At 37.5% G+C, this 12,426-nt stretch overlaps 1 non-coding gene across 1 annotated transcript; it reads right to left on the bottom strand.

The window, feature by feature from the left end:
- Positions 1-3,872: 3,872 nt before the first annotated feature.
- LOC130949998 (small nucleolar RNA R71) lies at positions 3,873-3,980 on the bottom strand. The gene has a single exon (XR_009073503.1). It is a non-coding gene; the product is annotated as a small nucleolar RNA R71 (small nucleolar RNA).
- Between the last annotated feature and the right edge of the window lie 8,446 nt (positions 3,981-12,426).

The raw sequence follows: 12,426 nt of genomic DNA, 5'->3' as shown, positions 1-12,426 counted from the left end.
GCCATTAAAGTCCACATTTCCTACAACACAATTAGAGCCAAACTCATAGCCAAAGTGAGAATTCATTATGGAAAAACAAAATAAAACTAACAAAATCTAGTAAACAAGCAAAAGACAAACTATTTACACTATTCACATATGTACAATAACCAATAACATAACACCATTGTAAATCCCCGGCAACGGCGCCATTTTGACGATTGGATTTTTGACGGTTTAGAATTTCACAAATGAATTCTCGTTGCAAGTATAGTCTCTAAACCAATCGCTAATCCTTTCATACAAAAAGTTGTTTGTCACTAAAACAAACCCCTAAATTTATAAACCGAAGTATTGGACCTCGGGTCGTTCTCCCTAGAATTTACAATAAAGTGTTGTGTTATTGGTTGTGAGTTATATTTGGGGTTTTAGAGGAGAAACATGAATAGTAAATGGTAAGAAAACTTTATTAACAAAATGGTCTTGGCAAGATTTGGTTGTCAAGGGTCTTCATCATTATCACTAGCCACAAGTATGGTAGTTGCAAGGATTAATCCCACTTAGTCATCCTTAAATCAATTAACAAAGGAAAGTCAAGTGAGTTATATCAATCCTAGTCCATAAGTCCTAGCTTTCCACTAATTGGATTAATGAAGGCTAGAGTTAATGGTTATCAACTAGCAATCAATTGGACACTAGTGACTCAAGAAATCCTAAGTTACCTTCTCAAGCCAAGAACATAAAATCCTACTCTAACATCCTCTCAAGCATTTCATCAAACACTTGGAGGGTAATGAAAGAAAGCATTTTTATTTGTAAGAATAAAAGGAATCAACAACCAACAATTACAAAGAATTAACAAAACAACAATCAACAACATCACAATCACATGAATTATCTCAAATTGCATTATTAAAAGAAAACAAAAGAACAAGAATATCTCAATTACAAAACCTAGAAACAAAATAAGAGAAATTACAACAAGAGGATAGGGATAGAAAGAAGAACCAAAGTGTAGCAATCACCACTTGAAGGTAGAAGTAGAAGGAGACTTGAATTAAACCTAGAATTATGAGATCCTAATCTAACCCTAATTCCTAATCCTAGAGAGAAGTGAGAGCTTCTCTCTCTAAAACTAACTCTAACTCCTAAAACTAAGCTAATGATAAAAAATATCTAAAGTATATTGATTCCCCTTCAATACTTGACTTAAATAGCATTAGAAATGAGTTGGATTGGGCCCACAAGGCTCCTAAAACCGCTGGGGACGATTTCATTAAAGTGGGCCACGGACAGAATCGGCGCGCGCGCGCAAAGTGCGTGTGCGCGCCCCTGAACGCGAAGCAACATATGGATAAATTTATATCATTTCGAAGCCCCAGATGTTAGCTTTCCAACCCAACTGAAACCTCATCATTTGGACCTATGTAGCTCAAGTTATGGTCAATTAAGTGCGAAGAGGTCAGGCTTGACAGCTTTTTGGTTCCATCATTTCTTCATGAGTTCTCCAACTTTACATGCTTTTTCTTCATTCCCTTGATCCAATCTTTGCCTCCTAAATCTGAAATCACTTAACAAACATATCAAGGCATCTAATGGAATCAAGGTAAATTACATTTAGCTATTTTAAGACCTAAAAAACATGTTTTCACTCTTAAGCACAATTAAAGGAGAATATACAAAACCATGCTATTTCATTGAGTAAATGTGGGTAAAAGGTGATAAAATCCCCTAAAATCAATACAAGATAAACCCTACAAATGGGGTTTGTCAGAGCCATTGCTAAGAATTGTTCAAGTTATGAAAAGAGTAAATCACAATTTTGCCTATCAAGTTTTTGGCGCCGTTGTCAGGGATTGTTCGAGTTTGGACAACTGACGGTTCATCTTGTTGCTCAGATTAGGTAATTTTCTTTTCAAAAATTTTTCAAAAATCTTTCAAAAAATTTTTTCTTTATTTTCGTTTTTCAAAAATATAATTTTTGAAAAAAAAATTATAAAATCATAAAATCAAAAAATAATTTTGTGTTTCTTGTTTAAGTCTAGAGTCAGTTTTTAAGTTTGGTGTCAATTGCATATTTTTATTTTTCAAAAAAAATTTCGAAAAAAATCATGCATGTGTTCTTCATGATCTTCAAGTTGTTCTTGGTAAGTCTTCTTGTTTGATCTTCATATTTTTTTGTTGTGTTTTTTGTTGTTTTTCATATGCATTTTTGCATTCATAGTGTCTAAGCATTGAAAATTTCTAAGTTTGGTGTCTTGCATATTTTTCTTTTCTTGAAAATTTTTAAAAATAAGTCTTGATGTTCATCTTGATCTTCAAAGTGTTCTTGGTGTTCATCTTGACATTCAAAGTGTTCTTGCATGCATTATGTGTTTTGATCTTAATTTTTCATGTCCTGTGTCAATCTTGTTGTTTTCTGAAAAAAAAAAGAGAAAAAACATAAAAATGATATCTTTTCTTTTTCTCTCTCCTCATTAAAAATTCAAAAATCAAAAAAATATCTTTTACTTTTTTTTCTCATAAATTTCGAAAATCTGAGTTGACTTAGTCAAAAATTTTTAAAACTTAGCTATTTCTTATAAGTCAAGTCAAATTTTCAATTTTAAAAATTCTATCTTTTCAAAACTTTTTCAAAAATCAAATCTTTTTCATTTTTCTTTTATGATTTTCGAAAATTTAAAATTATTTTTCAAAATCTTTTTCTTATCTTTATTTCATGATTTTCAAAAACTTTACTAACAATTAATGTGATTGATTCAAAAATTTGAAGTTTGTTACTTTCTTGTTAAGAAAGGTTCAATCTTTAAATTCTAGAATCATATCTTTTAGTTTCTTGTTAGTCAAGTAATCAATTTTAATTTTAAAAAAAATCAAATCTTTTCCAAAATATCTTTTTCAAAATCTTTTCTAACTTATTATCTTTTCAAAATTGATTTTCAAATCTTTTTCAACTAACTAATTAACTTTTTGTTTATTTCTTATCTTTTTCAAAACCACCTAACTAATTTTATCTCTCTAATTTTCGAAAATTTCCTCCCTCTTTTTCAAAATTCTTTTAATTAACTAATTATTTCAAATTTTAATTTTAATTTTATTTCTTCTCTTAATTTTCAAAAATCACTAACCTGTTTTCAAAAATAATTTTTGAAAACTCCTCTCTCTCATCTTCTTCTATTTTTTTATCTACTAACACCTCTCTTCTACTCAAGAATTCGAACCCACTCTTCCCTCCTGTGTTTGGATTCTTACCTTTTTCTCCTTTTATTCTCTTATTCTTCTACTCACATAAAGGAATCTCTATACTGTGACATAGAGGATTCCTCTTCTTTCTCTGTTCTCTTCTTTTTCATATGAGCAGGAGTAGGGACAAGAACTTTCTTGTTGAAGCAGATCCGGAACCTGAAAGGACTCTGAAGAAGAAGCTAAGAGAAGCTAAAGCACAACAATCCAGAGAAAACCTTACAAAGAATCTCGAAAAAGAAAGAGACATGGCCGAACCCAATAACAATGGTGGAGGCGCAATGAGGATGCTTGGTGATTATACTACACCTACTTCCAAATTTGATGAAAGAAGCATCTCAATCCCTGCCATTGGAGCAAATAATTTTGAGCTGAAGCCTCAACTAGTTGCTCTAATACAACAGAACTGAAAGTTTTATGGACTTCCATCAGAAGATTCCTATCAGTTTTTAACTGAGTTCTTACAAATCTGCGAGACTGATAAGACTAATGGAGTAGATCCTGAAGTCTACAGGCTCATGCTTTTCCCTTTTGCTGTAAGAGACAAAGCTAGAACATGGTTGGACTCACAACCTAAAGATAGCCTGGACTCTTGGGATAAGCTGGTCATGGCCTTCTTGGCTAAGTTCTTTCCTCCTCAAAAGCTGAGCAAGCTTAGAGTGGATGTTCAGACCTTCAAACAGAAAGATGGTGAATCCCTCTATGAAGCTTGGGAAAGATAGAAGCAGATGACCAAAAGGTGTCCTTCTGACATGCTTTCAAAGTGGACCATTTTGGATATATTCTATTATGGTCTATCTGAGTTCTCTAAGATGTCACTGGACCATTCTGCAGGTGGATCCATTCACCTGAAGAAAACGTCTGCAGAAGCTCAAGAACTTATTGACATAGTTGCAAATAACCAATTCATGTACACTTCTGAGAGGAATTCTGTGAGTAATAGGACGCCTTAGAGGAAGGGAATTCTTGAAATTGATGCTCTAAATGCCATATTGGCTCAAAATAAAATGTTGACTCAGCAAGTCAACATGATTTCTCAAAGTCTGAATGGATGGCAAAATGCATCCAACAGTACTAAAGAGGCATCTTCTAAAGAAGAAGCTTATGATCCTAAGAACCCTGCAATGGCAGAGGTGAATTACATGGGTGAACCCTACGAGAATACCTATAATTCTTCATGGAGAAATCATCCAAACTTCTCATGGAAGGATCAACAAAAGCTCCAACAAGGCTTTAATAATGGTGGAAGAAACAGGCTTAGCAATAGCAAGCCTTTTCCATCATCTTCTCAGCAACAGACAGAGAATTCTGAGCAGAGCTCCTCTAGCTTAGCAAATATAGTCTCTGATCTGTCTAAGGCCACTTTAAGTTTCATGAGTGAAACAAGGTCCTCCATTTGAAATTTGGAGGCACAAGTGGGCCAGCTGAGTAAGAAAATCACTGAAACTCCTCCTAGTACTCTCCCAAGCAATACTGAAGAGAATCCGAAAAGAGAGTGCAAGGCCATTGACATAATCAAAATGGACGAACCTAGAGATGAAGGGGAGGACACAAATCCCAATGAGGAAGACCTCATGGGACGTCTCTCAGACAAGGAGGAGTTCCCTATTGAAGACCTAGAGGAATCTAAGGCTCACATAGAGACCATAGAGATTCCATTAAACCTCCTTCTACCATTCATGAGCTCTGAAAACTATTCTTCCTCTGAAGAGGATGAAGATGTAACTGGAGAGCAAGTTGCTCAATATCTAGGAGCTATCATGAAGTTAAATGCCAAGTTGTTTGGTAATGAGACTTGGAAAGATGCACCTCCCTTGCTCATTAGTGAACTAGATACATGGGTTCAACAAACTTTACCTCAAAAGAAATAAGATCCTGGTAAATTCTTAATACCCTGTACCATGGGCACCATGACTTTTGAGAAGGCTCTATGTGACCTGGGGTCAGGTATGAATCTTATGCCACTCTCTGTAATGGAGAAACTAGGGATCTTTGAGGTACAGGCTGCCACATTCTCATTAGAAATGGCAGACAAGTTAATAAGACAAGCTTATGGAATGGTAGAGGACGTGTTAGTGAAGGTTAAAGGCCTTTACATCCCTGCAGATTTCATAATCTTAGACACTAGGAGGGAGAATGATAAATGTATCATCCTTGGAAGACCCTTCCTAGCCACAGCAGGAGCTGTGATTGATGTCAACAGAGGAGAATTAGTCCTTCAATTGAATGGGGACTACCTTGTGTTTAAGGCCCAAGGCTATTCTTTTGTAAACATAGAAAAGAAGCACGATAAGCTTCTCTCAATACAGAGTCAAACAAAGCCCCCACAATCAAACTCTAAGTTTGGTATTGGAAGGTCACAACCAAACTCTAAGTTTGGTGTTAAACCCCCACATTCAAACTCTAAGTTTGGTGTTGGAAGGTCCCAACAATGCTCTAAAAATCTGTGAAGCTCCATGAGAGCTCACTATCAAGCTATTGACATTAAAGAAGCGCTTATTGGGAGGCAACCCAATTTTTATTTATCTATATTTTTATTGTTCTTTTATGTTTTATCAGGTTCATGATCATGTGGAGTCACAAAGCAAATACTAAAATAAAAAACAGAATCAAAAATAGCAAAGGAAACAGCACACCCTAAAGGAAGAGCTTACTGGCTTTTAAACGCTAGTAAGGAGCATCTGGCTGGTGTTCAACGCCAGAACAGAGCATGAATCTGGCGTTGAACGCCAGAAACAAGCAGCAGTCTGCCGTTTCTACGCCAGGATTATACCCTAAGGAGAGCTGGCGTTAAACGCCAGAAACAAGCATGGAACTGGTGTTCAACACCAGAAACATGTTGCAGATTGGCATTGAATGCCCAAAACAAGCATTGAGCTGGCGTTTAACGCCAGAAACAAGCATCAACCTAGCGTTAAACGCCAGGATTGCATGCAGAGGGTATTTTACACGCCTAATTGGTGCAGGAGTGATAAATCCTTGACACCTCAGGATCTGTGAACCCCACAGGATCACCTAGGATCTGTGGACCCCACAGGATCTCCACCTACCTCAACTCACCCTCTCTCTTCTTTACACAATCCAATAACACTCTTCCCCAAAAAAAAACCCTTCACTAATCACCTCAATCTTTCTTCCCCATCACCTCTTCACCACTCACATCCATCTACTCTTCCCCATAAACCCCACCTACCTTCAAATTCAAAATCTCTTTCCCACCCAAACCCACCCTAAATGGTCGAACCAAACCCCTCTCCCTCCACTATATAAACCCCTCCATCCTTCTTCATTCTCACACAACACCACTCTCTCTTCTCCCCCTTTGCCGAATACACATCTATCTCCCTCTCCTCCATATCTTCTTCTTCTTCTTCTATTCTTTCTTCTTTTGCTCGAGGGCGAGCAACATTCTAAGTTTGGTGTGGTAAAAGTATAGCTTTTTCATTTTTCCATAACCACTTATGGCACCTAAGGCCAGAGAAACCTCTAGAAAGAGGAAAGGGAAGACAAAAGCTTATACCTCCGAGTCATGGGAGATGGAGAGATTCATCTCAAAGGTCCATCAAGACCACTTCTATGAAGTTGTGGCCAAGAAGAAGGTGATCTCTGAGGTCCCTTTCATGCTCAAGAAAAATGAGTATCCGAAGATTCGACATGAGATTCAAAGAAGGGGTTGGGAAGTTCTAACCAACCCCATTCAACAAGTCAGAATCTTAATGGTTCAAGAGTTCTATGCTAATGCATGGATCACTAGGAACCATGATCAAAGTATGAACCCGAATCTAAAGAATTATCTTACAATGGTTCGGGGGAAATGCTTAGATTTCAGTCCGGAAAATGTAAGGTTGGCATTCAACTTGCCTATGATGCAAGAAGATGCACGCCCCTACACTAGAAGGGTCAACTTTGATAAAAGGTTGGACCAAGTCCTTATGGACATATGTGTTGAAGGAGCTCAATGGAAAAGAGACTCTAAAGGCAAGCCGGTTCAATTGAGAAGACTGAACCTTAAGCCTGTGGCTAGAGGATGGTTGGAGTTCATCCAATGCTCCATCATCCCCACTAGCAACCGTTCCAAAGTTACTGTAGATCGAGCCATCATGATCTATAGCATCATGATTGGAGAGGAAGTAGAAGTTCATGAAGTCATCTCTCTAGAACTCTACAAAGTAGCCGAAAAGCCATCCACCTTGGCAAGGCTAGCTTTTCCTCATCTCATTTGCCATCTATGCTACTGGTGCACAAAATTGTGTATGCCAATATTAATGGACTATTTCTCACAGCTTCGCACAACTAACCAGCAAGTGCACTGGGTCGTCCAAGTAATACCTTACGTGAGTAAGGGTCGAATCCCACGGAGATTGTTGGCTTAAAGCAAGCTATGGTTATCTTATTATTCTTAGTCAGGATATGATATCAATAATAATTTTTAGTTTCAATTGTAAAAAGTAAAAGAGCATGAAATAAATACTTATTATGCAGTAATGGAGAATATGTTGGAGTTTTGGAGATGCTTTGTCCTCTGAATTTCAGCTTTTCTCTTGTCATCCTCTTCACACACGCAAGGCTCCTTCCATGGCAAGCTGTATGTAGGGCGTCACCGTTGTCAATGGCTACTTCCCATTCTCTCAGTGAAAATGGTCCAAATGCTCTGTCACAGCACGGCTAATCATCTGTTGGTTCTCGATCATGTTGGAATAGAATCCATTGCCTCTTTTGCATTTGTCATCACGCCCAACAATCGCGAGTTTGAAGCTCGTCACAGCCATTCAATCCTTGAATCCTACCCAAAATACCACAAACAAGGTTTAGACTTTCCAGATCCTCAAGAGTGGCCGCCAAAATGTTCTCGCTCATACCACGAAGATTCTGATTAAGAAATCTAAGAGATATTCATTCAATCTAATGTAGAATGGAGGTGGTTGTCAGGCACACGTTCATGGGTTGAGGAAGGTGATGAGTGTCACGGATCATCACCTTCTTCATAGTGAGGTGCGAATGAACATCTTAGATATGAACAAGCATGTTTGAATGGAAAGCAAAAATAATTGCATTAATTCATCGAGACGCTGCAGAGCTCCTCACCCCCAACAATGGAGTTTAGAGACTCATGCCATCAAAGAGTATAAAATTCAGATCTAAAAATGTCATGAGATACAAAATAAATCTCTAAAAGTTGTTTAAATACTAAACTAGTAACCTAGGTTTACAAAAAATGAGTAAACTAGGATGGATAGTGCAGAAATCCACTTCTGGGGCCCACTTGGTGTGTGCTGGGGCTGAGACTTAAGCTTCTCACGTGTCTGGGCTGTTTCTGGAGTTGAACGCCAGGTTGTAACCTGTTTCTGGCTTTGAACTCCAACTTGCAACCTGTTTCTGGCGCTGAACGCCAAACTGCAACATGGAACTGGTGTTGAACGCCAGTTTACGTCGTCTATCTTCGCACAAAGTATAGACTATTATATAATGCTGGAAAGCCCTAGATGTCTACTTTCCAACCCAATTAAAAGCACGCCAATTGGACTCCTGTAGCTCCAAAAAATCTATTCCGAGTGCAGGAAGGTTAGAATCAAACAGCATCAGCAGTCCTTTTTCAGCCTAAATCATATTTTTGCTCAGCTCCCTCAATTTCAGCCATAAAATACCTGAAATTACATAAAAACACACAAACTCATAGTAAAGTCCAGAAATATGAATTTTTCCTAAAAACTAATAAAATTATACTAAAAACTAACTAAAACATACTAAAATCTACATGAAATTACCCCAAAAAGCGTATAAAATATCCGCTCATCACAACACCAAACTTAAATTGTTGCTTGTCCTCAAGCAACTAGATAAATAAAATAGGATAAAAAAAGAAATTAAGAAGCAATAATATCTCAGAGTTTCAAGTAAAGCTCAGATTCTAATCAGATGAGTGGGACTAGTAGCTTTTTGCCTCTGAATAGTTTTGGTATCTCACTTTATCCTTTGAAATCCAGAATGATTGGTATCCATAGGAACTTAGAATTCAGATAGTTTTATTGATTCTCCTAGTTTAGTATGTTGATTCTTGAACACAGTTACTTTATGAGTCTTGGTCGTGGCCCTAAGCACTTTGTTTTCCAGTATTACCACCGGATACATAAATGCCACAGACACATAACTGGGTGAACCTTTTTAAATTGTGACTTAGCTTTGCTAGAGTCTCCAATTAGAGGTGTCCAGAGTTCTTAAGCACACTCCTTTGCTTTGGCTCACGACTTTAACCACTCAGTCTCAAGCTTTTCACTTGGACCTGCATGCCACAAGCACATGGTTAGGGACAGCTTGATTTAGCCGCTTAGGCCTGGATTTATTTTCTTGGGCCCTCCTATCCATTGATGCTCAAAGCCTTGGATCCTTTTCACCCTTGCCTTTTGGTTTTAAGGGTTATTGGCTTTTTCTTTTTCTTTATCCAATGATTCCTTATTTTTTTTCACTACTTTTTCTTGCTTCAAGAATCAATTTTATGATTTTTCAGATCATCAATAATATTTCTCTTGTTCATCATTCTTTCAAGAGCCAACAATTTTAACATTCATGAAATTCAATATCAAAAATATGCATTGTTCAAGCATTCATTCAGAGCGCGCCAATTGGACTCCTGTAGCTCCAAAAAATCTATTCCGAGTAAAAGAGAAATTGTTGGCTCTTGAAAGAATGATGAAAAAGAGAAATGTTATTGATAATCTGAAAAATCATGAAATTGATTCTTGAAGCAAGAAAAAGCAGTGAATCCAAGTAAAAGCTTGCAAAAAAAAGTGGCAAAAAAATATGAAAGAAAAAGAAAAAGCAAGCAGAAAAAGCCAATAACCCTTCAAACCAAAAGGTAAGGGTAAAAAGGATCCAAGGCTTTGAGCATCAATGGATAGGAGGGCCCAAGGAAATAAATCCAGGCCTAAGTGGCTAAATCAAGCTGTCCCTAACCATGTGCTTGTGGCATGCAGGTCCAAGTGAAAAGCTTGAGACTGAGTGGTTAAAGTCGTGATCCAAAGCAAAAAGAGTGTGCTTAAGAGCTCTGGACACCTCTAACTGGGGACTTTAGCAAAGCTGAGTCACAATCTGAGAAGGTTCACCCAGTCATGTGTCTGTGGTATTTATGTATCCGGTGGTAATATTGGAAAACAAAGTGCTTAGGGCCACGGCCAAGACTCATAAAAGTAACTATGTTCAAGAATCAACATACTTAACTAGGAGAATTAATAACACTATCTGAACTCTGAGTTCCTATGGATGCCAATCATTCTAAACTTTAAAGGATAAAGTGAGATGCCAAAACTGTTCAGAAGCAAAAAGCTACAAGTCCCGCTCATCTAGTTAGAACTAATATTCATTGATAATTTGGGATTTATAGTATATTATTTTTTTTATCCTAATTGATTTTCAGTTGCTTGGGGACAAGCAACAATTTAAGTTTGGTGTTGTGATGAGCGGATAATTTATACGCTTTTTCGCATTATTTTTAGGTAGCTTTTAGTAGGATCTAGCTACTTTTAGGGATGTCTTCATTAGTTTTTATGCAAAATTCACATTTCTGGACTTTACTATGAGTTTGTGTATTTTTCTGTGATTTTAGGTATTTTCTGGCTGAAATTGAGGGACCTGAGCAAAAATCTGATTCAGGCTGACAAAGGACTCCTAATGCTATTGGATTTTGACCTCCCTGCACTCGAAATGAATTTTATGGAGCTACAGAACTCCAAATGGCGCTCTCTCAATTGCGTTGGAAAGTAGACATCCAGAGCTTTCCAGCACTATATAATAGTCCATACTTTGTTCGAGTTTAGATGACGCAAACTGGCATTCAACGCCAGTTCCATGCTGCATTCTAGAGTAAAACGCTAGAAACACGTCACAAACCAGAGTTAAATGCCAAAAACACGTTACAACTTGGCGTTTAACTCCAAAAGAAGCCTCTGCACGTGTAAAGCTCAAGCTTGGCCCAAGCACACACCAAAGTGGGCCCCGGAAGTGGATTTCTGCACTTAGACTTATTTCTGTAAACCCTAGTGGCTAGTTTAGTATAAATAGAACTTTTTACTATTGTACTATGGGTCCTTTTCCCTATTTTCAAATTCATATGCCATTTGTGGAGGCTGGCCATTCGGCCATGCCTGGACCATCACTTATGCATTTTCAACATTGGAGTTTCTACACACCATAGATTAAGGTGTGGAGCTCTGCTGTACCTCGAGTTTTAATGCAAAGTACTACTATTTTCTATTCAATTCATGCTTATTCTTATTCTAAGATATTCACTGCAATTCAACCTGATGGATGTGATGATCCGTGACACTCATCATCATCCGTCCTTATGAACGTGTGCTTGAGAACCACTTCCGTTCTATCTTAGACCGAGCGTGTATCTCTTGGATTCCTTGATCAGAATCTTCGTGGTATAAGCTAGAACCCTTTGGCGGCCACTCTTGAGAATCTGGAAAGTCTAAACCTTGTCAGTGATATTTCGAGTAGGATTCAAGGATTGAATGGCTGTGACGAGCTTCAAACTCGGGATTGTTGGGCGTAGTGACAGACGCAAAAGAATCAATGGATTCTATTCCGACATGATCGAGAACTGATAGATGATTAGCCGTGCTGTGACAGAGCATTTGGACCATTTTCACTGAGAGGATGGGAAGTAGCCATTGACAATGGTGATGCCCTACATACAGCTTGCCATGGAAAGGAGTATAAAGGATTGAAGGAAGGCAGTAGGAAAGCAGAGATTCAACAGGAACAAAGCATCTCCATACACTTGTCTGAAATTCCCACCAATGATTTACATAAGTATCTCTATCTTTATTTTATGCTTTATTTATTATTATTTTCAAAATCCATTATAATCATTCGAATTAGCCTAACTGAGATTTACAAGATGATCATAGCTTGCTTCATACCAACAATCTCCGTGGGATCGACCCTTACTCACGTAAGGTTTATTACTTGGATGACCCAGTGCACTTGCTGGTTAGTTATGCGAAGTTGTGAAGAGTGTGAGTGAACCATAGTAGTGTGCACCAAGTTTTTTTTTGGAGCCATTGCTAAGAATTGTTCAAGTTATGAAAAGAGTAAATCACAATTTTGCCTATCAAGGGTCCATTTCTTAATATTGTTTACTTAGTGTTCTTTAATGCTAATATCTCAAGTTTGATAAAATATGATGTAAAGAAAATAGGTTAT

This window comes from Arachis stenosperma, chromosome 1, assembly GCF_014773155.1.
Source record: "Arachis stenosperma cultivar V10309 chromosome 1, arast.V10309.gnm1.PFL2, whole genome shotgun sequence".
Classification (NCBI taxonomy): Eukaryota; Viridiplantae; Streptophyta; class Magnoliopsida; order Fabales; family Fabaceae; genus Arachis; species Arachis stenosperma.
The sequence above is the reverse complement of the archived record's forward strand: the minus strand, read 5'-3'. Positions and strand labels throughout refer to the sequence as shown.